The sequence below is a fragment of the Mustelus asterias genome, chromosome 6 (genome assembly GCF_964213995.1).
Source record: "Mustelus asterias chromosome 6, sMusAst1.hap1.1, whole genome shotgun sequence".
Lineage (NCBI taxonomy): Eukaryota > Metazoa > Chordata > Chondrichthyes > Carcharhiniformes > Triakidae > Mustelus > Mustelus asterias.
The window spans coordinates 17,854,916-17,882,257 of record NC_135806.1 but is presented as its reverse complement, the minus strand read 5'-3'; the positions used below and the strand labels follow the sequence as shown (position 1 = coordinate 17,882,257).

Genomic DNA, 27,342 nt, shown 5'->3' with positions numbered 1-27,342 from the left:
ACACTTTGGAAAAAAGAATAGAGGCATGGACTATTTTCTAAACGGTGACAAAATTCATAATGCTAAAGTGCAAAGGGACTTGGGAGTCCTAGTCCAGGATTCTCTAAAGGTAAACTTGCAGGTTGAGTCCGTAATTAAGAAAGCAAATGTAATGTTGTCATTTATCTCAAGAGGCTTGGAATACAAAAGCAGGGATGTACTTCTGAGGCTTTATAAAGCACTGGTTAGGCCCCATTTGGAGTACTGTGAGCAATTTTGGGCCCCACACCTCAGGAAGGACATACTGGCACTGGAGCGGGTCCAGCGGAGATTCACACGGATGATCCCAGGAATGGTAGGCCTGACATACGATGAACGTCTGAGGATCGTGGGATTATATTCATTGGAGTTTAGGAGGTTGAGGGGAGATCTGATAGAAACTTACAAGATAATGAACGGCTTAGATAGGATGGACGTAGGGAAGTTGTTTCCATTAACAGGGGAGACTAGGACGCGGGGGCACAGCCTTAGAATAAAAGGGAGTCACTTTAGAACAGAGATGAGGAGAAATTTCTTCAGCCAGAGAGTGGTGGGTCTGTGGAATTCATTGCCACAGAGGGCTGTGGAGGCCGAGACGTTGAGCGTCTTCAAGACAGAAATTGATAAATTCTTGATTTCTCGAGGAATTAAGGGCTATGGGGAGAGAGCGGGTAAATGGAGTTGAAATCAACCATGATTGAATGGTGGAGTGGACTCGATGGGCCGAATGGCCTTACTTCCGCTCCTATGTCTTATGGTCTTATGGACAAGTATAATTATTTCATAGCTGTTATGATCCATGTAAAGACCAATAACTTTCAAAAGAGATAAAAACTTCCCAGTCACCAATGCAAGGAGTTGCACAAGTACGGGAAAAACTGCAGGAGAATGGCACTAAGTTCTCATGCTCATCTGGAGAGTCAGTACTGACACAATGGACCAAATGGCCTCCTTCTGTACTGTAACAATTCTGTGATTCTGTGATTTCCTGTTTTAAACAAACAAACTAAAATCAACATTGACTAAACGCTACTATACACTAAACTAGGTGAAAGATATTCCCTATTTCCTTCGTCATATAGCTTAAAACCCCACACCACACTTATACATTACGCCACACTATCAGTTGGAAGGTAGTATTGTGTTTAAAGTCCCCTAGGTTGTCCTGGCTTTAACTGGATCCCTTCTCCTGCCCCTCCAGGCTCAACCTTTTAGTGTCCTTTTAAAAAAAGACTCCTTCACTCAGACTTCACTCAGTCTTCTGAGCAGACTCAAAGGGATTTCCAGAGGTAAGACACTGACTGATGACTCTTTGGCCATTAACTCTCCACAAGTTTTGCTTTTTAAATCAGGGGATTCATCCTCATCAGCTTGGAGGTTACCCAAGAGCTACAACAATGGTGACCGTCGCCAGCGACGACCAGCACGAGGAGAGCCACCACACCTGAGAAGGAAGGAAGACCAGAGCCAGAGTGCCAGACCAGACCAAAGGACCAGACTACGCAGAGGACTACAGAGACAAACGCACAGATAAAGGCCAATATCTGCTTGGGTACTTGCCAGTCACGCAAAGTTAAGTCAAGGTCTTGTATTAGATTTGAACTTTAGTATTTTCTGTAAGATAACTTATTGTTGGTTGGGTGGGTGATTATTGATTGTGTGTTTTAAATAAATATTGGTTGTACTAACAAGAAGTCTACTCGCAGTTCTTTGTCCATCGTATAAGGGTTAAAACTGACTGCAGCAGGCACAACAATTGGCGACCCAGATGGGACATTGACAAGAAGTAACTTTGTTGCTCCAATATCGAATCCCACAGAATCTATATTGAATGATTATTTAAAACTCAGAGCCAACAGGTGTAAACTCCTTATTGGACAAATAACTGCTTTCGGCAAATTGTTTATTGTGCGTGTATTGTTACTAACAAGGAGGCTAGGGTAAACTCTGTAGGTTTACATTAGAATCCGGAGGGATTAGGGCCGGAACATAGCCCAAAGCCGTACCCGCAGTCCGATCAACTCCCACCTCTTGTCATTGAATATAGAATGGCAGGAAACAGCACAGAGACAGAGAAGTGTCCCATATGGGAAACAACAATCAGGGAATGTATTAAGAAGAAAGGGTGGCCCCTATGGGCAGAATCTTGTCCAATACTGAGACGGGACCGGGATCCCTAGGGCAGAAGTATTGGGACGGTCTGAGGAAAGTTCAGGGAAAACGGGCAGACAAATGTGAGAAAGCAACTGCCATGGTGAGCTGCTTAGGACAGCTGCTAGGAACAGAAAAGGAATTAAACACAGTTCGTAAGGAACTGGAAGAATCGAAGCCGGCACAGGAGGAAAAGGAGGAGGAGATTAAGAAACTAAAGGAACAGCAGCCGGAGAGGATAGAACAAATAAGAGCTGAAAAGGACAGAGAGGTGGATGAATTAAAGAGAACCAACCAGGCAAATTTATTACATCTGGGCAATTTTCAAACCCAGTATGAGAGAGTCTACCAAGACGCCCAGTGCGCTGTCTTGGCCAAAGGTGAAGCCGAGCGGGCGGTAGCACAATTGGAAACTAAGTGCATTGATCTGCAGGCGGCAATAAAAGCGCTACATCAAGCCAGTGAAAAACAGAGACAGCCAACCGCTGACCACTCCAAATGCCAGCGAGAAATTTCACGGCTGGAATCCCTATTATCGGTTCAGAATGGATTTATGTGAACCTTCGAGGCAGTAGAGGAAGAGGAGATAGAGGATGCAGACTGGGGAGAGTTAAAAGAGAATGCTAAACTGCACATTACACGAACCGAGGGGTGGGGTCCACCACCATCTTTCCCAGGGGAAGTTATACCCCCAGATTCACCTCCAGTACCGATGCACCCAGTGACGACTGAACGTCGGGTAGGAGAGTCTCAGGGCCCCGTTTATGGTGGCACAATTGGCTGAGATTGTAAATAAAATCACAACCTTTGAGCCATCGGCTGATCCACACAGTTTCTTTGAGGATGTTAGGCAGCAGAAGATAATGCATGGGCTAGATGAAAGGGAAGAAGTGAAGCTGATAGTCATGTGCTTAAGCAAGTCTGTACGGTCTGCCCTGCCAGCCCCTCAAAATGTTGGGGAAGGAACCTGAAACGAAATTAAGGAAGCGATATTGACCGCGGTAGGGTTTAATAAAGGGGATCCTGTAGATGGGTTAAATAAATGTAGCCATGATGTGGAGATGCCGGCGTTGGACTGGGGTAAACACAGTAAGAGTTTTAACAACACCAGGTTAAAGTCCAACAGGTTTATTTGGTAGCAAATGCCATTAGCTTTCCGAGTGCTGCTCCTTCGTCTGACGAAGGAGCAGCGCTCCGAAAGCTAATGGCATTTGCTACCAAATAAACCTGTTGGACTTTAACCTGGTGTTGTTAAAACTCTTACTTAAATAAATGTAGACAGAGGAAAGGGGAACATCCGACTGCCTTTGCTGGCCGTTTATGGATCCACTTCACGGGAGTATATGGGGAATTAGGTCGGACTAGATTAAATGAAGCTGATTCATCCAAATGGGCTCGGACATTAGTGTCGCACACCACAGAGGAAGGCAAGAAAGCCTGCGCTAATTTTGACCCCACATAGACCACACACAATGAAGCATGGGCTCTCCGACGCTTAGCTCGAGTCTGGGAACAGGAAGTTCAGGGAGCCCCAACATCACGGTCAGAAAGGGAGGCGAGAATGCTTCTGATGAGGGCGAGCCAGGGTCCGGTATGGAGGAGCGAGGGTAGAAGGGATCCCCAACACCAGAGAGGTACAGCTCTACCTTACACAGTAGCCCCGGGGAGAGATAGAGGGACATGTTTTAATTGCGGGCAGCCAGGACACTTCACCCGAGATTGTAGGAGAACCCCACCACCACATACATGGTCCCCGAGACCACTGACTCCACCAGTTAGGCCAGCTCCTAGAGCTTCACACACTCAAATGCGCAGCAATCCCGCCACCAGGACGGAAACAGGAAAGTTATTTGTTGGCAGCCTGAACTTCGACACAGACGAGCAGTCCCTGGGAGAGGTTTTCTCCAAGTACGGGCAGATCTCTGAGGTGAAAGTGATTAAAGACAAAGACACCATGGCGTCCCGCAGTTTCAGCTTCATCACTTTCAAAAACCCAGAGGACGCCAGGGACGTGCTGCAGGCGATGAACAGAAAATCCCTCGATGGGCGCCAGATCCGGGTGGGTCATGCCAAGAAAAGGTCTGGAGGCGGCCGCGGGTATTGTCAAGGCAGCTATAGCGGCAGCTACAGTAACAGTGGCCGCAGGAGAGGAGCAGGAGGTGGCTATTGGGATAGTGACAGAAAAGGCGGCTATAGCGGCAGAGGCCGGTACAATACAGGAGATCGGGATAGCTATTCGGGTGGGTACAAGGGCCAAGGTGGATACTACTACGGTGGTGGTGGTTATGGAGGCCACTCATACAGGGACTATGACTGACCAAATCAAGAGAAGCATTTCTGCCAGATTCAGGATCAACCTCCCACCTTGTTCCTAAAATGGCTCCTGGAACCGCAGAAAGCAGTATCTGATGAAATTTGATTTGCCTTTTTGTTAAAATGCTCGAAAACCATTTTCACCATGATTAATCTTGTTCTCCAGTTGTTGACTAGGATTGAACATTTTTTTCAATAAAAGCCGTGTGGCTTTTAATGAATTTAAATGTCTTCATTTGGAAAATTGGCATGGGATGTCTGTCGAGGGATTGAGACCGCAAGTTGAATATTGCCAGCAATGTACCCAGTTACTTTTGAGTCATTTTCCTTGCCACCAAAAAGTAATGAAAGATCTTCCTACACAGCAGTCTTTTCATATAACTTATTGCAAGACTGTTTGGAAGCAAACTGATGGTCTTTTGTTTTGAAGCTCATTTCCTGAAAACTGTGTACTGATTTTTAAAAATCAAACGTCATTTGTTGTACTTTCATCAGCTGGCATGGTCCTTTGAACAGAACGTTGCCACTTGGGAGTCAAATCATTTGCCAGTGGATTATCTGAATGTAATGCAGCTTCAGAAAAAAAACAGGGGAGGCATGGGCAATTTAAATACATGTATATACATCAAATATTAGACGCGATAACAGCAGAAATTACATTGATCTCCTCAGGGCAACGATGGATGATGACAAAGATGCAACCTAGGATCTACCTCATTGGACTCATCATCAGGATAAGCACGCAGGACACTCCAAGCAAGATGAACTTTTCATCTCCCGGCTATTTGTGGTTTGACACAATGACAAGACGTGAGGTCCGTCCTCGAATCACGGTCCCCTCTAATTCATTTGCACAATATTTACAGAGAACCCGCCGGATTGCACTTTGCACTAATGGGCAATAATGGACAGTTGAAAATCTTAATATCGGAATGTACCCTGGACTCGCGAATACTTATTGTAATGTTTTGCTGTTTGAATGTTGGTTTGTAATTAGCTTATTGTAGTAATGGTGTTTAGAATATGTGGTTGTTTGTATTTATAGAGTGTTGTTGTCTGTAGCTTCTGGAATGTCAATATATATAATGTCAAATAGATAAGGAATGTAAACAGGGTAAGAGGGAGGTTAGACGAGTGATGGAGAAGGGAAGTGCTCAGGCTGAAGGTCTGAGATGTGTCTATTTTAATGCCAGGAGTGTAGTGAATAAAGTGGATGAGCTTAGAGCGTGGATTGCTGCTTCGAATTGTGATGTGGTGGCCATTACGGAGACTTGGATGTCTCAGGGACAGGACTGGGTGCTTCAGGTGCCGGGTTTTAGATGTTTCAGGAAGGACAGGGAGGGAGGCAAGAGAGGGGGGGGAGTGGCACTGTTGATCAGGGATAGTGTCACGGCTGTAGAGAAGGTGGACGCCGTGGAGGGATTGACTACGGAGTCTCTGTGGGTGGAGGTTAGGAACAGGAAGGGGTCGGTAACGTTGCTGGGTGTTTTCTATAGGCCGCCCAATAGTAACAGAGATGTTGAGGAGCAGATGGGGAAACAGATCCTGGAGAGATGTAGGAATAACAGAGTTGTCGTGATGGGAGATTTTAATTTCCCAAACATAGATTGGAATATCCCTAGGGCTAGGGGTTTGGATGGAGAGGAGTTTGTTAGGTGTGTCCAGGAGAGTTTCCTGACACAGTATGTGGATAAGCCTACTAGAGGAGAGGCTGTACTTGATCTGGTGCTGGCTAATGAACCTGGACAGGTGGAGGATCTCTCGGTGGGTGAGCATCTTGGGGATAGCGATCATAATTCTATCTCCTTCACGATAGCATTGGAAAGAGATAGGATCAGGCAGGCTAGGAAAGTGTTTCTCTGGAGTAAAGGGAAATACAGTGTCATCAGGGAGGAAATTAGACGGGTAAATTGGAAGGAGGCATTCTTGGGGAAAAGTACCGAAGGAAAGTGGAGGATTTTCAAGGAATGTTTGTCTGGAGCTCTGCATGACAACGTTCCGATGAGACAGGGGGGTGTTGGTAGGGTACGGGAACCGTGGTGCACGAAGGTTGTGATGAACCTGGTGAATAAGAAAAGAGAGGCGTACAGAAGGTTCAGAGAGCTAGGAGGTGTTAAGGATTTAGAGGAGTATACGGGATGTAGGAAGGAGCTTAAGAAGGAAATTAGGAGAGCGAGAAGGGGTCATGAGAAGGCCTTGGCGGGTAAGATTAAGGAGAATCCCAAGGCTTTCTACAAATATGTCAAGAGTAAAAGGATGAGATGTGAAGGCATAGGACCCTTAAAAGGTAAAGGGGGAAAAGTTTGTGCGGAACCGTTAGAAATGGCGGAGCTGCTTAATGAATACTTTACCTCGGTATTCACGGTGGAAAGGGATCTGGGTGGTTGTACTGCTGGTTTGCGGTGGACAGAAAGGATCGAGCATGTGGACATAAAGAAAGAGGATGTGTTGGAACTATTGAATGGCATCAAGGTTGGTAAGTCGCCGGGACCGGATGGGATGTACCCCAGGTTACTGTGGGAGGCGAGGGAGGAGATTGCGGAGCCTTTGGCGATGATCTTTGCATCGTCGATGGAGACGGGAGAGGTTCCGGAGGATTGGAGGATTGCAGATGTGGTCCCTATATTCAAGAAAGGGAACAGGGACAGCCCGGGAAATTACCGACCGGTGAGTCTAACCTCAGTGGTTGGTAAGTTGATGGAGAGGATCCTGAGAGACAGGATTTATGATCATCTAGAGAAGTTTAGTATGATCAAAAGTAGTCAGCACGGCTTTGTCAAGGGCAGGTCGTGCCTTACGAGCCTGGTTGAGTTCTTTGAAAATGTGACCAAACACATTGACGAAGGAAGAGCGGTGGATGTGGTCTATATGGACTTCAGCAAGGCGTTCGATAAGGTCCCCCATGCAAGACTTCTTGAGAAAGTGAGAGGGCATGAGATCCAAGGGGCTGTTGCCTTGTGGATCCAGAACTGGCTTGCCTGCAGAAGGCAGAGAGTGGCTGTGGAGGGGTCTTTCTCTGCATGGAGGTCAGTGACCAGTGGAGTGCCCCAGGGATCTGTTCTGGGACCCTTGCTGTTTGTCATTTTCATAAATGACCTGGATGAGGAAGTGGAGGGATGGGTTGGTAAGTTTGCTGACGACACCAAGGTAGGTGGTGTTGTGGATAGTTTGGAGGGATGTCAGAAGTTGCAGCGAGACATAGATAGAATGCAAGACTGGGCGGAGAAGTGGCAGATGGACTTCAACCCGGATAAGTGTGTGGAGATCCATTTTGGCAGATCCAATGGGATGAAGCAGCAGTATAATATGAAGGGTACCATTCTTAGCAGTGTAGAGGATCAGAAGGACCTTGGGGTCCGGGTCCATAGGACTCTTAAATCGGCCTCGTAGGTGGAGGATGCGGTCAAGAAGGCGTATGGCGTACTGGCCTTCATTAATCGAGGGATTGAGTTTAGGAGTCGGGAGATAATGCTGCAGCTTTATAGGACCCTGGTTAGACCCCACTTGGAGTACTGCGCGCAGTTCTGGTCACCTCATTACAGGAAAGATGTTGAAGCCATTGAAAGGGTGCAGAGGAGATTTACAAGGATGTTGCCTGGATTGGGGGGCATGCCTTATGAGGATAGGTTGAGGGAGCTTGGTCTCTTCTCCCTGGAGAGACGAAGGATGAGAGGTGACCTGATAGAGGTTTACAAGATGTTGAGAGGTCTGGATAGGGTAGACTCTCAGAGGCTATTTCCAAGGGCTGAAATGGTTGCTACGAGAGGACACAGGTTTAAGGTGCTGGGGGGTAGGTACAGAGGAGATGTCAGGGGTAAGTTTTTCACTCAGAGGGTGGTGGGTGAGTGGAATCGGCTGACGTCGGTGGTGGTGGAGGCAAACTCGTTGGGGTCTTTTAAGAGACTTCTGGATGAGTACATGGGATTTAATGGGATTGAGGGCTATAGATAGGCCTAGAGGTGGGGATGTGATCGGCGCAACTTGTGGGCCGAAGGGCCTGTTTGTGCTGTGGCTTTCTATGTTCTATTGGAATATATTATTACTATACATGCCAATACCTGGGCCTTGCTTGACTGTTGAGTGACTGGGGAATTCCTGACAGATACTGGTCCTGAGTTTGTGATCCATCACGCTTCGCGTTCAGGATCAAAGGGGGGACTATGGCCAAAAGGGCCACCTAAAATGGCGATTTGTAAAGCACTCTGGGACAATTGGACAAGAACTAAAATGACAGGCTGCAGCCTAAAAGACAGAGATAAACAGGCTGCAACTCAGACGACTGAATGCACAGGAAATAGGCCATCCCAAAGACAATGGACACTTTCTGGTCAAAGATACTTGTTTACTTTAACCCCTTATTTGGGAGGGAGGTATGTGACCTATGTGCCTCCAGCACCTACAGGCATGGCCGTTGGGTACACACCCAGAGATCGGTGTGGCAGCACCTGATTGGACTCTTATCAATCAGGGTGATCAAGTCCTGATCGATTGATTGACAAGAATCAGGAGACCGCCCTAAAAGGACACGAAACCAGGGAGGGATAAAAGGTGCTGCACAACAGAAGCTCTCTCTCTCTCTCTTACCCCACGAACGATCTACAACAGCGGTGACCGTTGCCAACGACGACCAGCACGAGGAGAGCCACCACACCTGAGAGGGAAGGAAGACCAGAGCCAGAGTGCCAGACCAGACCAAAGGACCAGACCATGCAGAGGACGACCGAGACCAGCGCACAGATAAAGGCCAATATCTGCCTGGGTACTTGCCACTCACGCAAAAGTTAAGTCAAGGTCTAGTATTGGACTTGAACTTTAGTATTTTTTCTGTAAGATAACTTATTGTTGGTTGGATGGGTGATTATTGATTGTGTGTTTTAAATAAATATTGGTTGTACTAACAAGAAGTCTACTCGCAATTCTTTGTCCATCGTATAAGGGTCAAAACAGACTGTGCGGCAGGCACAACAATCTGAATTGATTTGTTTCAATTAAATATCGTAAATTAATTATTAATTTACACCAGAAGCAAAAGTGAAGACATTTTCATATTATCAACATTAATACTGCAAGCGAACACATTTATTTGAAACATTCTAATATCTCTTATAAAATTGTCACAATAATCTTCATCAGAGAAACTATATCTATCTTGATCAAACTATAAAACTATATTGTTGTCACTTGTGCTTATGATGAATTAAGCCACACACTCAGGAGCTGGTCTGGTTGTCTGATGTAATGTGAGTGCTGGGGATTAGGGGTCTGACTTGTCCCCTCATATGGCCTTGGCCGCACCATTGCAAATCATTTTGAACCAGCCTGTGGACCACATATTGAGACCTACTGTCCTAACCTACTGATATTGTATGGACTACAAAGTGTAGGTGATCCTATAATAGAGGATCTGGAATAGGTTCCCGTTGTTAGAACAGTTATCGAAAGAACACAGGAGATTGAACAACAATGTATTTGACTGTTAGGTGTGCTAATTGGATAATTATTGCATCCAGGGTGCCTGTGATGTGCTGTCTGTTTATAACCTGGCTGCTGTTCTAATTTTTCAGTGGTTATGTGTTATGTTTGCGAGACCACATTTACCACAAGATGGAAAGACGCCTGTGATATTCTGACAATGTGTCCAATCAATGTTCTCTGCATGTGGGAGTGTCGCTGTTTGAAGACATGTGTTGTGATTAGGCTCGAGTAACACAGGAGAACCTTTAGCAGAACCGAGCGATTGCTTAAAACTGCCTTGCGATGCCTAGTGAAAGTGTACATCATGAAATCAGCGCTATGGCAACCATATTCAGCAGGTGTCACAACCCAATCCATATTATAATGTAGGCAGTGGGCGGCACAGTGGTTAGCACTGCTATCTCACAACGCCAGAGACCCAGGTTCGATTCCTGGCTTGGGTCACTGTCTGTGCAGAGTCTGCACGGTCTCCCCGTGTCTGTGTGGGTTTCCTTCCACAGTCCGAAAGATGTGCTGGTTTAGGTGCATTGGCCATGCTAAATTCTCCTTCACTGTGCCGGAACAGGCGCCAGAGTGTGGCAACGCGGGGGTTTTCACAGTAACTTAATTGCAGTGTTAATGTAAGCCTACTTGTGACACTAATAAATAAAAGGAAGAAATGTTTTACAGTGGCATTGGTTCTTAACATTCTCCATCACAGAATGTGTGCAGACCTGTAACAGAAGTGACTGTCAGAGGGCATTTGACACCATCTCCCGTGGAGGGTCCTATAATGTATGTTTATAATGGGGTTTGGGATGCTTACTGCCCCTTTAAGAGGGTGGGTCAGGTGACCCCTGGGGGATTAGTCCCTCCCAGTGTGAGCAGTTCTGACTGAGGGGCAGTTCTCACCTACAATAAAGAGCTTCCAGTATTCAAGGTTCCAAGTCTGCCTTGTGGTTCTTTAGACGCACACCAGATGCATAGCTAACAGGTCCCACCCAAAATATTGGCTGAGATTTCTCTTTCAGCTACCAGTTGGCCTGCTGGATATTTTCCTTCACACTTCCAGTTGCCTACGTCGCTACAACCTGAGACAAAACTGATTGTTACTTGAATCAGTAGCAGCTGTGTTCCCATCCCACAATGACAAGCCAGCAATTATTACTTTAGAACACACTCCAAAAACCCCTCCACGCATCCCCCGCCAGTATAATATGAATGAGAGAATACTTTAAAAAGCAAAACTTCACATTGCTCTCACTACACATAATCAGCTTGTTACTTCAGGCGAACTTCTGTCGGGATTGGAAATTATGAAATGTGTTTTATCACTCCAGCACCACGGATATGTGATACAAATTGCATTCCCAATATGTTCCGCAGCCGTGCATTACCTTCTTGGTGTTCACGTGTATTCTGTGTTGTATCATAGCAACACAGAATTTTTTTTCTTTCGCCTTTCTGTTTCTGAGCCATCGAAGAATCAGTTATTCCTTCTGGAGCCCTGCATGTATGTCTGTGAATAATGACATCACCCCCAGCCAATCGCCAACAATGTTTAATGATGCAAAGAGACCTTATCAAGTGTCTGGAACACACTTCTACACCCTTTCTGTAGCTGCCTTTCTCCCATTTCGAAAAGCACTATTCAGAAAAGGTGGAAAGGGAAACTGCCGAATGGGAATTATATTGAGATTGCTTTTCAAAAAAGTTTACATGTTTAAAGATTATTTATTAGTTTCACAAGTAAGGCTTACATTAACACTGCAATTAAGTTACTGTGAAAATCCCCCGCACTCTGGCGCTTGTTCGGGTACACTGAGGGACAATTTAGCATGGCCAATGCACCGAACCAGCATGTCTTTCAGACTGTGGAAGGAAACTGGAGCATGCAGAGGAAACCCACGCAGACACGGGGAGAATGTGCAGACTCCGCACAGACAGTCACCCAAGTTGGGAATCAAACCCGGGTCCCTATGGCACTATGAGGCAGCAGTGCTAGCCCACTGTGCCACCGTGCAGCCCCCAAAGAAACTTGGATGAAGTTATCTCATTTTTAGGAATCTATACTTCAGGCTTTACCTGCTGATACCTGAGGAGGCCAATCTGTGAGAGGCAGGTTTCGCCACAAATGCTGCGCATGCGGTGGTTATCCAGTGCTGTTGTGGGTTGTTCTCAGTGTTGGCGCCTGTTGCCAAATTGCTCCAGCCACTGATCATCATATTGGCCATTTCTAGCTGTCATTGGCTAGTGTCTCGATGTTTAGGAGCTGTATGTCACGGTTGCAAGTGTGTGTGAAGCGCTGCTTCGAGCATCCTGCTGACCTTCTGGCTTTGGCTATCTCATCATCCAGCAAACCCTTGGGAAGATGCCTAGGTACCAAATCCAAACCGCCTGTGACAATGGAAACCTGTATACAATATATCATAGCATCAAGAGAGCATTTGGTCCTACCATCACCGAATTTGGGCCCCTGAAATCTGCAGATGGTGAAGTATTCATTAACAGGAGTAAACAAATGTAATTTTGCTAGCTGTGTAGCGGATGGATCGCAATGTAGCTGCACTCCAGATGTTTTTTGGGTGCTGGCTTTGCCCTGGATTTCCTTGATGATGTTGCGGCAGGAGCAGCATCTACCCAGCCCAAATACAGTCATCACCGCAGGAAAGGATGATTCTGGGAAGGACCATCAGTGGCCTTGGAGAGACGTGATGTCTCTTGGGAGGCCATTGCTCAGGGAAGAAAGCTGTACACAGGCCAGAGTTGTGGCCTGGACCCTAACGAAACGGTGAGAAACTTTTAAATGTTATTTTATAACCACACCCATTCCCACCCAACACTTGCCCTACCACGGACATTGCAATTTGTGACCTCCTATGCAAATCATGTGCCATAGATGCCTCTTATGGTAAACCGTCCACTAGGGAAATGCTAATAAAGTGACTGCATTCTGACCTTCATACACTTGAGATGCATCAATGACAACGTTTTTTGTTTATTTATTAATGTCATAAGTGGGCTTACATTAACACTGCAATGAAGTTACTGTGAAAATCCCTAGTTGCCACACTCCGGCGCCTGTTTGGGTACACTGAGGGAGAATTTAGCATGGACAATGCACCTAACCAGCACATCTTTCGGACTGTGGGAGGAAACCAGAGCACACGGAGGAAACCCATGCAGACACAGGGAGAACGTGCAGACTCCGCACAGACAGTAACCCAAGCCGGGAATCGAACCCGGGTCCCTGGCGCTGTGAGGCAGCAGTGCTAAGCACTGTGAGGCAGCAGTGCTGACTACTGTGCCACCGTGCTGCCCCAAAGGTCACCAGCAGGCATATCCTGGCTTAGCTGATGGGATCAGTGGGAATCTTTGGGGAATCAAAATGAAGAATGATCACTCTGGGGTGGATTTTTATTAAAAATCTTTAATGGGATGTGGGTGTTGCTGGCTAGGCCACAAATTTCTTGCCCATCCCTAATTACCCCTCAGGAGGCGGTGGTGAGCCACTTTCCTGAACCACTGCAGTCCATGTGGTGTAGGTACACCCACAGTGCTGTTAGGGAGGGAGAGCCAGGGCTTTGACCCAACAATGGTGAAGGAACGGTGATATATTTCCAAGCCAGGATGGTGAGGGACTTGGAGAGGAACTGGCAGGTGGTGGTGTTCCCAGTTAACTGCTGTCCTTCTGCCTCTAGGTGTCAGGTGTCATGGGTTTGGAAGGAGTGGGCAGGGGTCTTGCTGAGGTGGTGGTGGTGGCAGCACCTGTGACCTTGGTGGGAGGTGCTTGATGTAGAATGGGGGCTCTTGAGGGATGGGGCAAAGGCCTGAGTAGGGTGATCTGCCAGGCTTCTCCTGCCCCAGAATTCCTTCTGCCAGGCTCGTAATTGAGGCCAGGTGGGGAGCAGCCCTTAAGTGACCAATAATTGTGAACAGTTCGGGGGCAGGCAGGAGGACAGTGGGAAGGCAAGTCAGGACATGTTAAGCCTCCCTCATCTGCAATCCCGCATAATAGATGATAGCAAATACTGCCCAAGATCACAGCTGACAAAAGTCCTGTTGCTGAGTTGTTTAGAGTCTTTGAAGGTAGAATTCCTAGCCCAGACCAAGAACTCAGAATTCCTGACATAGAGCAGGAACTCTCTCTGTCACACCCCTTCATGTAGGGAGGCATTGGAAGATCCACCCAAAACACACCTCCCCCACCAGAAGAAGGCTGGAGCTAAAAGATTGGGCGGAATCCACCCAAGCAACTTGGTTTTGCCCCATCATCATGTCTCTTGAGCAACCATCTGCCCCGGTTACACCTTGGGAACTTTGCTCTCAGTGTTCCTGAATGTTTATTACCACAACCTGGAGCACTATTTCAGAACGAAAGGAGAAGGGGAAATCCTCAATGCATCATCGTACAATCCAAATTAGGAAAAGCCCTTCATCCACAAAGTGTCATGGAGTCATTACAGCAAAGGAGGCAATTCCACACATCGAGTCCATGCTGCAGAACCGTTCAATTTGCAGCACAGCTACAGGCTGACCAGCCCATTTATTCTGTACTGACACATTGCAGGAGAAATATAAAACTAATCTCACTGCTGTCTCCTTATTGACCTTTATCTTCCTCCGCTTCAGATGTTTATTGTTTCCTTATATGTGGCAACAGTGTCCATCCCAACATTGCCTGTGATAAAGGATTCCATGCTCTGACAAATCTTTGCATAAAACAATTTATTCTACACCACCCAATGCCCATTCTTCCCATTCGCATGTCAACTTTAATTGTATGACCTCTTGTCATTGACTCCCCAGTCAGAGAAACATAGAAACCCTACGGTGCAGAAGGAGGCCATTCAGTCCATCGAGTCTTCACCGACGACAATCCCACCCAGTCCCTATCCTCGTAGTCCCACTTATTTACCCTGACACTAAGGGTCAATTTAGCATGGCCAATCAACCTAACTCGCACATCTTTAGGCTGGGGAGGAAACCGGAGCACCCGGAGGAAATCCACGCAGACACGGGGAGAATGTGCAAACTGCACAGACAGTGACCCAAGCCGGGAATCGAACCCGAGTCCCTGGCGCTGTGAGGTAATAGTCTTTCTCGAATCTTCTTACCAAAACCCTTAATTATTTTTAAAAAATTCTATCCAGGTAAAGCAGTGAAGGAGAAAACTCTAGGATTATTCAAGAAACAATTAGATACCAGAATGACTACAAGAGCAGGTCAGAGGCTTGGAATCTTGCAGCCAGTAACTCACCTCCTGACTCTACAAAGCCTGTCCACCAACTACAAGGAGCAAATCAGGAGTGCGATGGAATATTCTCCACTTACCTGGATCAGTGCAGCTCCAACAACACTCAAGATACTCAACACCATCCAGGGCACAGCAGCCCGCTTGAATGGCACCCCATCCACCATCTTAGACATTCTTGCCGTCCACCACCAATGCACAGTGACAGCACCATCTGCAAGATACACTGCAGTAACTTACCAAAGGTCCTTCAACAGCACATTCCAAACACACATCTACCACTTAGAAAGACAAGGGTAGTAGATGCATGGGAAAATCACCGTCTGCAAGTTCCCCGGTACGGTGGCACAGTAGTTAGCAGTGCTGCCTCACAGCGCCAGGGACCTCGGTTTGATTCTTGGCTTGAGTCACTGTCTGTGGTGGGTTTCCTCCGGGTGCTCTGGTTTCCTCCCAAAGTCCGAAAGACGTGCCGGTTAGGTGCATTGGCCACGTTAAATTCCCCCTCAGTGTACCCGAACAGGTGCCGGAGTGCGGCGACTAGGGGATTTTCACAGTGGCTTCATTGCAGTGTTAATGTAAACCTGCTTGTGATGCTCATAACTAAACTAAAAAAGTTACTCGCCATCCTGGCTTGGAAACATATCACCGTTTCCTCCCACAGTCCAAAGATGTGATAGGTTGATTGGCCATGATAATTTGACCCTAGTGTCAGGGGATTACTAGGGTAAATATGTCGGGTTACGGGAATAGGGCCTTGGTGGGATTGTGGTCGGTGCAGACTCGATGGGCCAAATGGCCTCCTTCTGCATTGTAGGGATTCTATGATCTTCCCAAGGACATTAAGGGCTGGGCAATAAATGCTGGCTTCACCAGCAATGCCCACATCTCGTGAACAAATAAAAAGAAATTGAGGTGGATGGGCTGAATGGCTTCCTTCAGCCGCACTTATCATTGTGACAGCCTATATTTGAGATCATGGCACAATTACTTACAAGCAACCCCCACAGGGTCAGGAATACTAACAATTCCAGAAATTATTCTCGCCATGTTAATCAAATTTCATGCTTAATCTGCTTTGAACAATTATAAAACAGCAAAAGACAAGAAAAAGACAATTAATACAAATTTCACAACATAAGAATATAAGAAATAGGAACAACAGTAGGCCATAGGTCCTCTTGAGTCTGCTTTGCCATTCAACACGGGCGGCACGGTAGCACAGTGGTTAGCACTGCTGCTTCACAGCTCCCGGGTTCGATGCTCGGGTCACTGTCTGTGTGGAGTTTCCACATTCTCCTCGTGTCTGCGTGGGTTTCCTCCGGGTGCTCCGGTTTCCTCCCACAGTCCAAAGATGTGTGGGTTAGATTGATTGGCCAAGTTAAAAATTGCCCCTTAGAATTCTAAAATGCATAGGTTAGAGGGATTAGCGGGTAAAATATGTGGGGGTAGGGCTGGGTGGGATTGTGGTCGGTGCAGACTCGATGGGCTGAATGGCCTCCTTCTGCACTGTAGGGTTTCTATGATTTCTATGATTTCTATGATTTCTATGAACACAATCATGGTTAACCTTCAATTGCATTTCCCCATCCTATCCAGATAGGTTCTGATTCCCTTAGATTCCAAAATCTACCAATCTCAGCCTTGTATATACTCAATAACTGAACATCCACCGCACTCCGGAGTAGAGAATTCCAAAATTTCATAACCCTCTGATTTCTCCTCATCTCAGTTGGAGGAACCCTATCCCAAGATGATGCTGCCTAGCAACAGAGACACGCCACATGGGGGATGCATTCTTCAGCATCTCTACTGTCAGGCTCTCTCCCAATCCCACATGTTGCAATGAGATCGCCTCTCATTCTTCTCAACTCCAGCAAGTATAGGCCTATTCTGCTCAACAAGTGTGACAACAGGATTGGACATGGCTGCGTGAGCCTCCCCTCCCCCAACATTATATCGTCTTCTGCCTCACTGTCTGAGCTCGCCGATGCGCAGTGTGATGGATATTAAGTAGTGCAGATTATTCTATGTAAATCCGGCTCGGAGCAGTAAGTTACAGGAGACATAAAAGGATTCTGTGACTGCCGAGAAGTAAAATGTCCAGTGAAATTGGACACATTACTCAGAATGTCAAAGACTGAGTGAGTTATTCGGGCCTCGAACCACTGGTGATTTTTCCATTTCCGTTCAAGTAATGCAGTGCACTTTGTCCACACAACTCATTACTTGATTGCACCTGCTTATTCTCTGAAGACACAAGCAATGCAGCTTTGAATGGTGACTTACCACAGTGGAAACGGCTGCATGCACCACGATAGAGGACTGAAGGTTGAACATACTGTGATGTGGTCAGATGGCAGTTGGTGAGTTCAGTCTGGATGTGGGCTGTCAGAGGCCCCTGCTGCAGAGTGAAAGAAAACAGCACTCAGATTACCCGCTTTAAAAATAATTCTCATGCCATAATCTTCAGTAAATCTATATTGTTTGAGGAATCATCTTGTTGTAAGTGGCAGAAAGTGTTGTGGGGTGATGAGCTAAACAGCAACCGGAGCAGATTTCGCTGATTTCCATAGAACCTTGTAGTGCAGAAGGAGGCCATTCAGCCTATCGAGTCTGCGCCGACCCTACGAAAGAACACTCTACGTAGGCCCATTCCCCCACCCTATCCCCGTAACCTCGTGCATTGATCATGGCCAATCAACCTAACCCTCACATCTTTGGATTGTGGGAAGAAACCGGAGCAACTGGTGGAAACCCATGCGGATACAGGGAGAACGTGCAAACTCCGCACAGACAATGACCCAAGCCAGGAATCGAACCCAGGTCCCTGGCTCTGTGAGACAGCAGTGCTAACCACTGTGCCACCATTTGAGGTCAATGATTTTTCCTTGACACACAAATACAGGAGCACTCCCATACAGAAAGGCATCCCTCTCATTGTCACCCTGCTACCAGCCTCTGGTGCCTATCCTGAACATAGATTTTCCTGGTCTCGTGCCTTGTGAGGCCCGCCCTCGATAGCTGCAACATGACTGGAGAGAGGGCTGCATGTAGATCATTGATGCACTATCAATTACGATACGAGGACTCCAGCGAGTGAGTGAAATAACAGGCTTTTAATCGCAAAGAATTGGAGCACACCCTTGTAGCTAACCTGGCCCAGACTGAGGCAAGGAGGAGGAACCATCACCTTTATACCTCACTCAGGTGGAAAGGGAGGAGTCTCAGGTGGAAAGGGAGGAGTCTCGGGCCAGGTGCAGCATGGGTGTGTCCAGGCATACAACATGTAATTACAGTGGGTCACCACAATCATTCAAGCTTGAACTCTAGATCTCGGACCATGAGACTGCAGCTTGACTTTGCGAGGTATTTCCCTCTCTCCTGCAGTGTCCCAGCTTCTTCTGTGAGAATTATAGAACAGTTGCAGCTTAGAAGGAGGCCACTTGGCCCTTTGTTTCCATGCTGGCTCTCTGGGAGAGCAACTAACCTTGACCCACACCTCCACCTTTCCCCCCCATAGAACATAGAACATTACAGCGCAGAACAGGCCCTCCAGCCTTCGATGTTGCGCCGACCAGTGAAACCAATCTAAAGCCCATCTAACCTACACTATTCCAATATCATCCATATGTTAATCAAATGACCATTTAAATGCCCTTACTGTTGGCAAGTCCACTACTGCTGCAGGCAGGGCATTCCACGCCCTTACTACTCTCTGAGTGAAGAACCTACCTCTGACATCTGTCCTATATCTATCACCCCTCAATTTAAAGCTATGTCTCCTCATACTAGCTATCACCATCCGAGGAAAAAGGCTCTCACTATCCACCCTATCTAATGCTCTGATCATCTTGTGTGCCTCTATTAAGTCACCTCTTAACCTTCTCTCTAACGAAAACAACCTCAAGTCCCTCAGCCTTTCCTCATAAGACCTTCCCACCATACCAGGCAACATCCTGGTAAATCTCCTCTGCACCCTTTCCAATGCTTCCACATCCTTCCTATAATGCGGTGACCAGAACTGTACACAATACTCCAAGTGCGGCCGCACCAGAGTTTTGTACAGTTGGGGGGGATTTTTATTGCTTCACATAATGATCCACTTCTCTTTCGAAGGCCTCAGTTGAATCAGGCACCACCAAACTCTCAGGAAGGGCATTCCAGATCCTAACCACATGCTGCGTAAAAACATTTCTTCACATATCATCATTCCTCCAGAGTGTAAAGGCGTTAACTGTCGCCTTGGCAACAGCTTTCAGCAAATATGAGGCAGCTCTGGAGAATCTTGGGCCCAACTGTGAGTCGCCTTGGCGACTGCTTCGCAGTAGGGTTGACAAAGCTCCCGGACTGGAGGCCTTGGAGTCTCGAGGAATTAAAGGTGAATCTCTTGGACACAATTGTGAGCTCAAATGTGAGAAAAAGCATGGTGATATTAAAAATTTCTATTACGTTAAACATTCATTCATTGTTTTTCAAAGTGATTTGTTATAAAAATAGAACAAAGATGTGTGGGTTAGGTTGATTGGCCATAGTAAATTGCCTCTTAGCGTCAGGGGGACTAGCAGAGTAAATAAGTGGTGTTTCGGGGATAGGGCCTGGGTGGGATTGTGGTCTGTGTAGATCCGGTGGGCCAAATGGCCTCCTTCTGCACTGTAGGGATTCAGGTGACAGTTCTTTAAGCAGCCCAGTCACCTCACCGTATGTCTTCCTGCCTCCTATTTGGCGAGGTCCCTACTCCGAGCTCACTTCAGGCTGGAAGTTCAGTTCAACAAACCCTATGGAAATCGCACTGGCGCCATACCAGCATCTTTGGACAGCTGCTGCATCCACTCAACATTGTTCCCATTCCCAGGCAAAACTCACTCAACCTAATATATGATTTCTCCTCAGGGGATGGTGGTTTCAGAACTAATCACATGCAAGTAAACCTTAAACATGAACTCGAGCGTCTGATGTCAACTATTTCCCTCTGCCTCCAGCAGAAGGCCCACTTTAAATCCCCAGAGCCTGCTGTATATCCAGCGCAGTGAAAAGCTGTCGAAAGCAGCTTGATGCACAGGCAGTGAGAGTCCTTGCCTTCCAATTGGACAACTAGAGGTCAAAGTCCAGGTTCCTTATCTGATTGCAGCCTGTTTGCCAATGTTGGCAATGATGCTGCCCCTAATTAGATGGAGAGAGGGTTAGTAACTAAAGAGAACAAATTAAACTGGTCAGGCGGTTCCAAAATCTTTACCAATTCTCTTCCACCTTCTTCCGTCGGGAAAAAGATACAAAAGACTGAGGTCATGTACCAACCGACTCAAGAATAGCTTCTTCCCTGCTGCCGTTAGACTTTTGAATGGACCTACCTTATATTAAGCTGATCTTTATCTACACCCTAGCTATGACTGTAACACTACATTCTGCACCCTTCTCTATGAATCGGATGCTTTGTCTGTGTATTGCACAAGAAACAATACTTTTGACTGTATCCCAATACATGTGACAATAATAAATCAAATCAAATCAAAATTTTCCCCATAGGGAGATAGCAACAAAACTAAACTGCTGAAGAAACCCTAAATCGCTCACCATTGTTAAAATTCACGATTTCTTTATATACCTGGGACATAGACTGATAACAGACCTACGTTTTCCCCATGCACAGTAATTCCCATGGCTGCTGTGGACTGCATCCATAATTTGGAGATGTGCACTAGTAAATCTGTTCCTGCTCTGCATACGGGTTCTCACAGTCTGCGCTTGATATGTGTAGCTCTGAGCTGTGCCTTTACAGATATGTAATCCGGCAGTGCGTAACTAAATACAGAAAAAAATATTTTGATGTTCTCTAAGAGTGGATGTTCAATGTTAGGCAGTTGTGAACTAAGTAGTCCCAGTCCTGATGTGTGTATAATGGAGATGAGGGATCAAAGCTGAAGACGCTGTGCTTTGGTGCCCTGCTCGGTAGAGGGGCGGATGCGGGTTTGTGACTGGAAGCCCACACGCAGTAAATTCCAAATCCCTGACTCTCACTGTGATATGCAGAACTGAGATGAATGACTAATTGAAAGATAAGCTGCATCCTTATAGGAGACTGTGTCAGCCTTGGCTAAACCCGAACAGCTCCTGGCGTTCCGCTCAGGTGGAGCACTCTGAGAACTGGCAGGATTGTAACTCAGCTTTAGAGGATTTAAATGGGCGGGAAGGGATGTGATAATGAGTGGCGGGAATGGGAATTGAACCCCTACCCCCTGTGTTACTGAAATGGTGGCATGGTGGTTAGCACTGTTGCCTCTCAGCGTCAGGGACCCGGGTTCAATTCCGGCCTCGGGTCACTGTTTGTGTGGAGTTTGCACATTCTCCCTGTATCTATGTGGGTTTTCTCCGGGTGCTCTGGTTTCCTCCCACAGTCCAAAGGTGTGCAGGTTAGGCGGATTGGCCATGCTAAGATGCCCCTTAATTTCCCAAAATGTGTGGGTTAGGGGGATTAGTGGGGTAAATATGTGGGGTGGTGGGGATCGGGCCTGGTTGGGATGCACTGTCAGAGAATTGGTGCAGACTTAATGGGCTGAATGGCCCCCTTCTGCATTGTAGGGATTCTATGTGTCTAACCTTTTTGACCCCTTCATTTCCAATTTTTAGATTCTAACCTATTTGTGCAGCAAGAAAAACTTACATTTAGATAGTGCCTTTCACAGTCAGCAGATGCCTCAGGATGCTCTACAGACAATGAAATATTTTGAAGTGCAGTCACTGCTGTGAGGAGCCGGTTAGTTTTGATGACCGGCAAGTGGATCAGATTAATGCCAACTGCATACGGTTCAATCCCTGTTTCAGCTGAAGTCAATTTGGAGTCTGCCTCCTCATCCTCCCTACAGTCCAAGGAAAAGAATCACAGCACTTAGCTGTAGATCAGTGAATCATCATTGCCTATCCCTGCCTTCAGGCAGAGATCTCAGGAAGAAGTCACTGATGTAGTGTAGGGAAAATAGCAACTCACCAAACAATAATGATGTGATGTAGATTGCAGGTTAAATATTGACCAGGACACTGGGGGTAGCTGGTCGTCAAAATCGTGCCACAGGATCTTTTACAGTCACCTGACAGGACAGGGCCTCGTTTTCACAGAATCACAAGTTGTTACGGTGCAGAAAGAGGCCATTTGGCCCATCATGTCTGCACTTTCTCTCCAAGCGAGCATTATGGCTTAGTGCCATTCCCCTGCCTTTTCCCCGTCTCCCTGCACAATGTTTCCTTTTCAAGTCATCACCCAATACCCACTTGAATATCCCAATTGAATCTGCCTTCCAGGCAGTGCATTCCAGACCTAAACTACTCGCTGTGCGAAAAAGTTTTTCTCACGTCACATTTGCTTCTTTTGCTAATCACTTCCAATCTGTGCCTTCTCGTTCTTGATCCTTTTATGAATGGGAATCATTTTTCCCGATCAATTCTGTCCAGCCCCCTCATAATTTTGAACACCTCTATCAAATCTCCTGTTAGCCTTCTTCTCTCCAAGGAGAACAGTCCCAACCTCTCCTCATAACTGGAGTTTCTCGTCCCTGGAACCATTCTTGTAAATTGAGCTTAACATTTCATTTTTTTTCTTTATTCTTCCATGTGGGTATCGCTGGCTGGGACAGCATTTATTGCTCATCCTTAATTCCCATTGAGAGGGCATTTAAGAGCGAACCACATTGCTGTGGATCTGGAGTCACATGTAGGCCTGACCAGGTAAGGACGGCAGATTTCCATCCTTATGGGACATTAATGAACCAGATGGATTTTTTCTGGCAACCAACAATGATTTCTTCGTCATTGTTAGAGTTGTAATTCCAGATTTTTTAATATATTGAATTCAAATTTGACCAACTGCCATGGTGGGATTCAAACCTGGGTCCCCAGACCAGTACCCTGGGTCTCTGGATTACTAGTCCAGTGACAATACCACTGCGCCACTGCCTCTGAATGACGACGGACAGACTTGCACTTATATAGCACCTATCTCAACGAAATGACATCCCAAAGTGGTGTACCGCCAATGAAGTATTTTTGAAATAGAGCTACCTAGGAAATGTGGCAGCCATTTTGTGGACAGCAAGCTTCCACTAACACAATGAGGCAATGATCAGAAAAGCTTTTCAGTGATGGTTGAGAGATAAATATGGTTGAGAGATAAACACTGGGAATAACCCCAATGCTCTTCTTAGAAATGGTGTTTAAGTTTATTTATTAGTGTCACAAGTTGGCTTACATTAACACTGCAATGAAGTTACTGTGAAAATCCCCTAGTCACCGCACTCTGGCGCCTGTTCAGGTACACTGAGGGAGAATTTAGCATGGCCAATGCAACTAACCAGCACGTCTATCGGACTGTGGGAGGAAACTGGAGCACCCGGAGGAAACCCACGCAGACACGGGGAGAATGTGCAAACTCTACATAGATAGTGACCCAAACCAGGAATCGAACCTGGGTCCCTAGCACTGTGAGGCAGCGGTGCTAACCACTATGCCACCGTGCCACCCCACATGCTATGGGATCTTAGGTGACTACCTATGAGGGCCTTAAGCACCCATCTCAATGACTGCCACCCCGTATCTCCATTCACCATCTCCTTCCCAACACCCAGCAATGTTTGCTGAAAACCTGCCCGATGCTCACCTCAATCTCTTCCTGACCCACCCATCTGACGATGTGGAGATGCCGGCGTTGGACTGGGGTAAGCACAGTAAGGAGTTTAACAACACCCAGGTTAAAGTCCAACAGGTTTATTTGGTAGCAAAAGCCACACCGTGTGGCTTTTGCTACCAAATAAACCTGTTGGACTTTAATCTGGTGTTGTTAAACTTCTTACTACCCATCTGAAGCCATTTTTAAACCCTGGTCTAATTTCTCCTTTCCCTGTTGCCACAGCTGTTTCCTTATGGCTTCATTGTACTATGCCATGGACAGTGCCACCCCACCACAATGAAAGTATCAGTTTAACCCCAACCCAGAGTTTCTGGAACGGATCATTTTTATCCTGCACGAGACTAGGGATTTCTCCGCTTGGAATTGCGCATTTCTTTCAGGTAGTTTTCTTGTAGAAGCAGATAGAAGGCAGCGGAATGAGGCAGAGGGGAGGAGAGGGAGAGTGGGTTGGGAAATAAGGAGGAGAGCGAAGTGAGGGGAGAAGATCTTAAAGACCATTTTGTGGAACATATCCATTCAGACCGGAAGCATGTTTCCGAGCTTCTGGTTGCCTGCCATTTTATTTTTCCACTTTGGTCTCACACAGACCTCCCAGTCTTTGGCCTACTGCACTGTTCTAATGATGTTCAGCTCAAACTCAAGAAACACCTCATCATACAACTTGGCACTTTATAGCTTTCTGGACTCAACATTGAGTTCAACAAGTGCAGATCATTATCTCTGTCTCTATGTTGTTCCCTTTCTCTTTGCGGGTTTCGATTTTACTCTCATTTTTCTCTTGTTTTTGTCTTGCGAACAGCAGCTGTTCATCAATCTGCTGTTTACACCTTCACTTGACACATCTTTTGTTTCTTTACTTGTCCCATCATCACTTCATTTGGCTCTGTAAGCCCACAGCTTTCCTCTGTACCTTTCCTGGCACCATCAACAGAGTCACTGAAGCACTCGGCGCTGGCTCACCATGGGCAGCAACCTTCATTGCCTCATCCCATTTTCTCGTCAAGCTCCCCGCCTATTCCATCCATTGCTGCTAATCTCGCCTAAACCTAGCTGAGGGGTGATGAGGGCCGGGATGTTCCGATCTCGTTCTCCTCACCACCACTGCCAGCGAGGACGGCGAATTCGGCGCTCAGCCAAAGCTCCATTCACTGCAGCGGGACTGGAGAATCCCAGCCACGGGCGAGGTCGGAGAATTCCAGCTGACATCTTCCCCTGAATGAAGCCTCCTGACCTGGATGGAGAACATCCAAAGGCATGTGGTTAGTTTTCACATGTATACTGATGACAGCCAGCTCTCCCTTACCACCATCTCACTCAACCCACCCACTATTGCTAAATTATCAGACTTGTCTGACATCTAGTACTGGATGAGCAGAAATTTCCTCCAATTAAATACTGGGAAAGCAGAAACCTTTGTTTCTGGTCCCTTCTTTAATTTACTCCCCATCTCCCGAATCCATCCCTCCGCTAGGCCACAGTCTGAGATTGAGCCAGTCTATTCGCAACCTCGATATCACATTTGATGCTGAGATGAGCTTCTGGCACTAGATTTGTGCCACCTCTCAGGCCCCCCAAATTTGAGCCTCTATTTGAAACGTTGCTTAATTTTGCCCATCTTGGCTTGTCTGTTGCTGAATCTCTCACCTACACCTTTGGTACCTCGACACTCAACTCTTACAGCACACTCATGGCTGGCCTCCCATATTTCACCCTCCGTAAAAACAAGGTCATCCGAAACTCTGCTGCCCGTGTCGTAACTTGCGGCAAATCCTATTCCCCCATCACCCCTGCGCTCTTTGACCTACATTGGCTGAGAGTTAAGCAATGTCCTTGTTTTGAAATTCTCACCCTTGTTTTCAAATCCCTCCATGGCCTCACCCCCATCCCTCTCCCTGTAATCCCTTCCAACTCCACAACTCTCAGAGATATCCGTCGAATTCTGGCTCCTAGCACAGTCCCAATCATAATTGCTCCACCATTGCTGTCTCGCCCTAAATTTGGAATTTGCTCCCTACACTTCTCCACCTTGCTTGGCTCCTTGACCAAGCTTCTGGTCATCTGACCTAATGGGCTGGATTTTATGGCCTCCCTTGTCCCAAAACCATAAAATCCCACCCGAGGTCATAGAATCATAGAACCTCAACAGTACAGAAGGAGGCCATTTGGCCCATCGAGTCTGTGCCAACCACAATCCCACCCAGGCCCTATTCCTGTAACCCTCATTTATCCTGCTAATCCCCCTTACACTCGGGCCAATTTAGCATGGCCAATCCACCTAACCCGCACACCTTTGGAGTCTGGGAGGAAACCGGAGCATCCGGAGGAAACTCACGCAGACACAGGGAAAACGTGCAAACTCCACACAGACAGTGACCCGAGGCCGGAATTGAATCCGGTTCCCTGGCGCTGTGAGGCAGCAGTGCTAACCACTGTGCCACCCTGCCGCCCCAAGGTCAACTGACCTTTCCATGGTCTGCCCCTCGCCTGCTCCGATTCCTGTGGTGGGCGGGGCGGTAACATTCCGGCCAATATTGGTATCATATTTTGTTTTGTAATGCTCCTGTAAAGTACCTTGGGATGTTCCATCATGTTAAAGGTACTATATAAAGATAGGTTGTTGCTGTGTTGCCCTGTGGAGCTGTTACAAAGGAAATGGAACAGACCTAGGCAGGGACACTTAATGCAGCAATCTCATGTGATTAGGAAGAAGAATTGGTGAGACTGGTGAGGTGACGCCAGACGGTAAAGTGAAGGTGCAGCAGTGAATGGGGCTGATCAGAACTTGGAGCTTTCTGGGAGATAATTGGAATAACGAAAAGGAGGGGAATAGACCGTCAAGGGCGTCACTAACAATTTCAATGTCTTATGGGATCACAACTGCGGCTGAACTCTGAAAATTGAGATTTATCGAGAGGATTGTCTTTTTAGAGTCTGTCTTCGAAGATTAGGAGGAATAGTGCCTGGAGGCGCCTGAAGATGGCCAATGAAAATGCTGCATTCACAGGCTGTTTGTGAGCATAATGCTGCATAGTTCAAAGGTAGCTCATGTATATCTGAGCCCTGGAGCGAACTGATGAAATAATAAGTATCAAAGAGAAGCCTGTGGACATTCCTCCCCCCGCGCTGCCATTCCAACCTCTGCACAACCCCTCTGCAATCATTTTTAGCTTCTGGCAGTATGGTGGCACAGTGGTTAGCACAGCTGCCTCACAGCGCCAGGGACCCAGGTTCAATTCTGGCCTCAGGTGACTGTCTGTGTGGAGTCTGCACATTCTCCCCATGTTTGCGTGGGTTTCCTCTGGATGCTCTGGCTTCCTCCCACACTCCAAAGATGTGCGGGTTAGGTTGATTGGCCATTGTAAGTTACTCCTTACTGTCCACGGAGATTAGCAGGTTAAATACGTGGGATTACGGGGATAGGACCTGGGTGGAATTGTTGTTGGTGCAGGCTCGATGGGCCGAATGGCCTCCTTCTGTA

At 46.9% G+C, this 27,342-nt stretch overlaps 1 pseudogene; it reads left to right on the top strand.

The window, feature by feature from the left end:
• Window positions 1-3,976: 3,976 nt before the first annotated feature.
• On the top strand, window positions 3,977-4,486 carry LOC144495243 (RNA-binding protein 3 pseudogene; annotated as a pseudogene).
• Window positions 4,487-27,342: the final 22,856 nt, after the last annotated feature.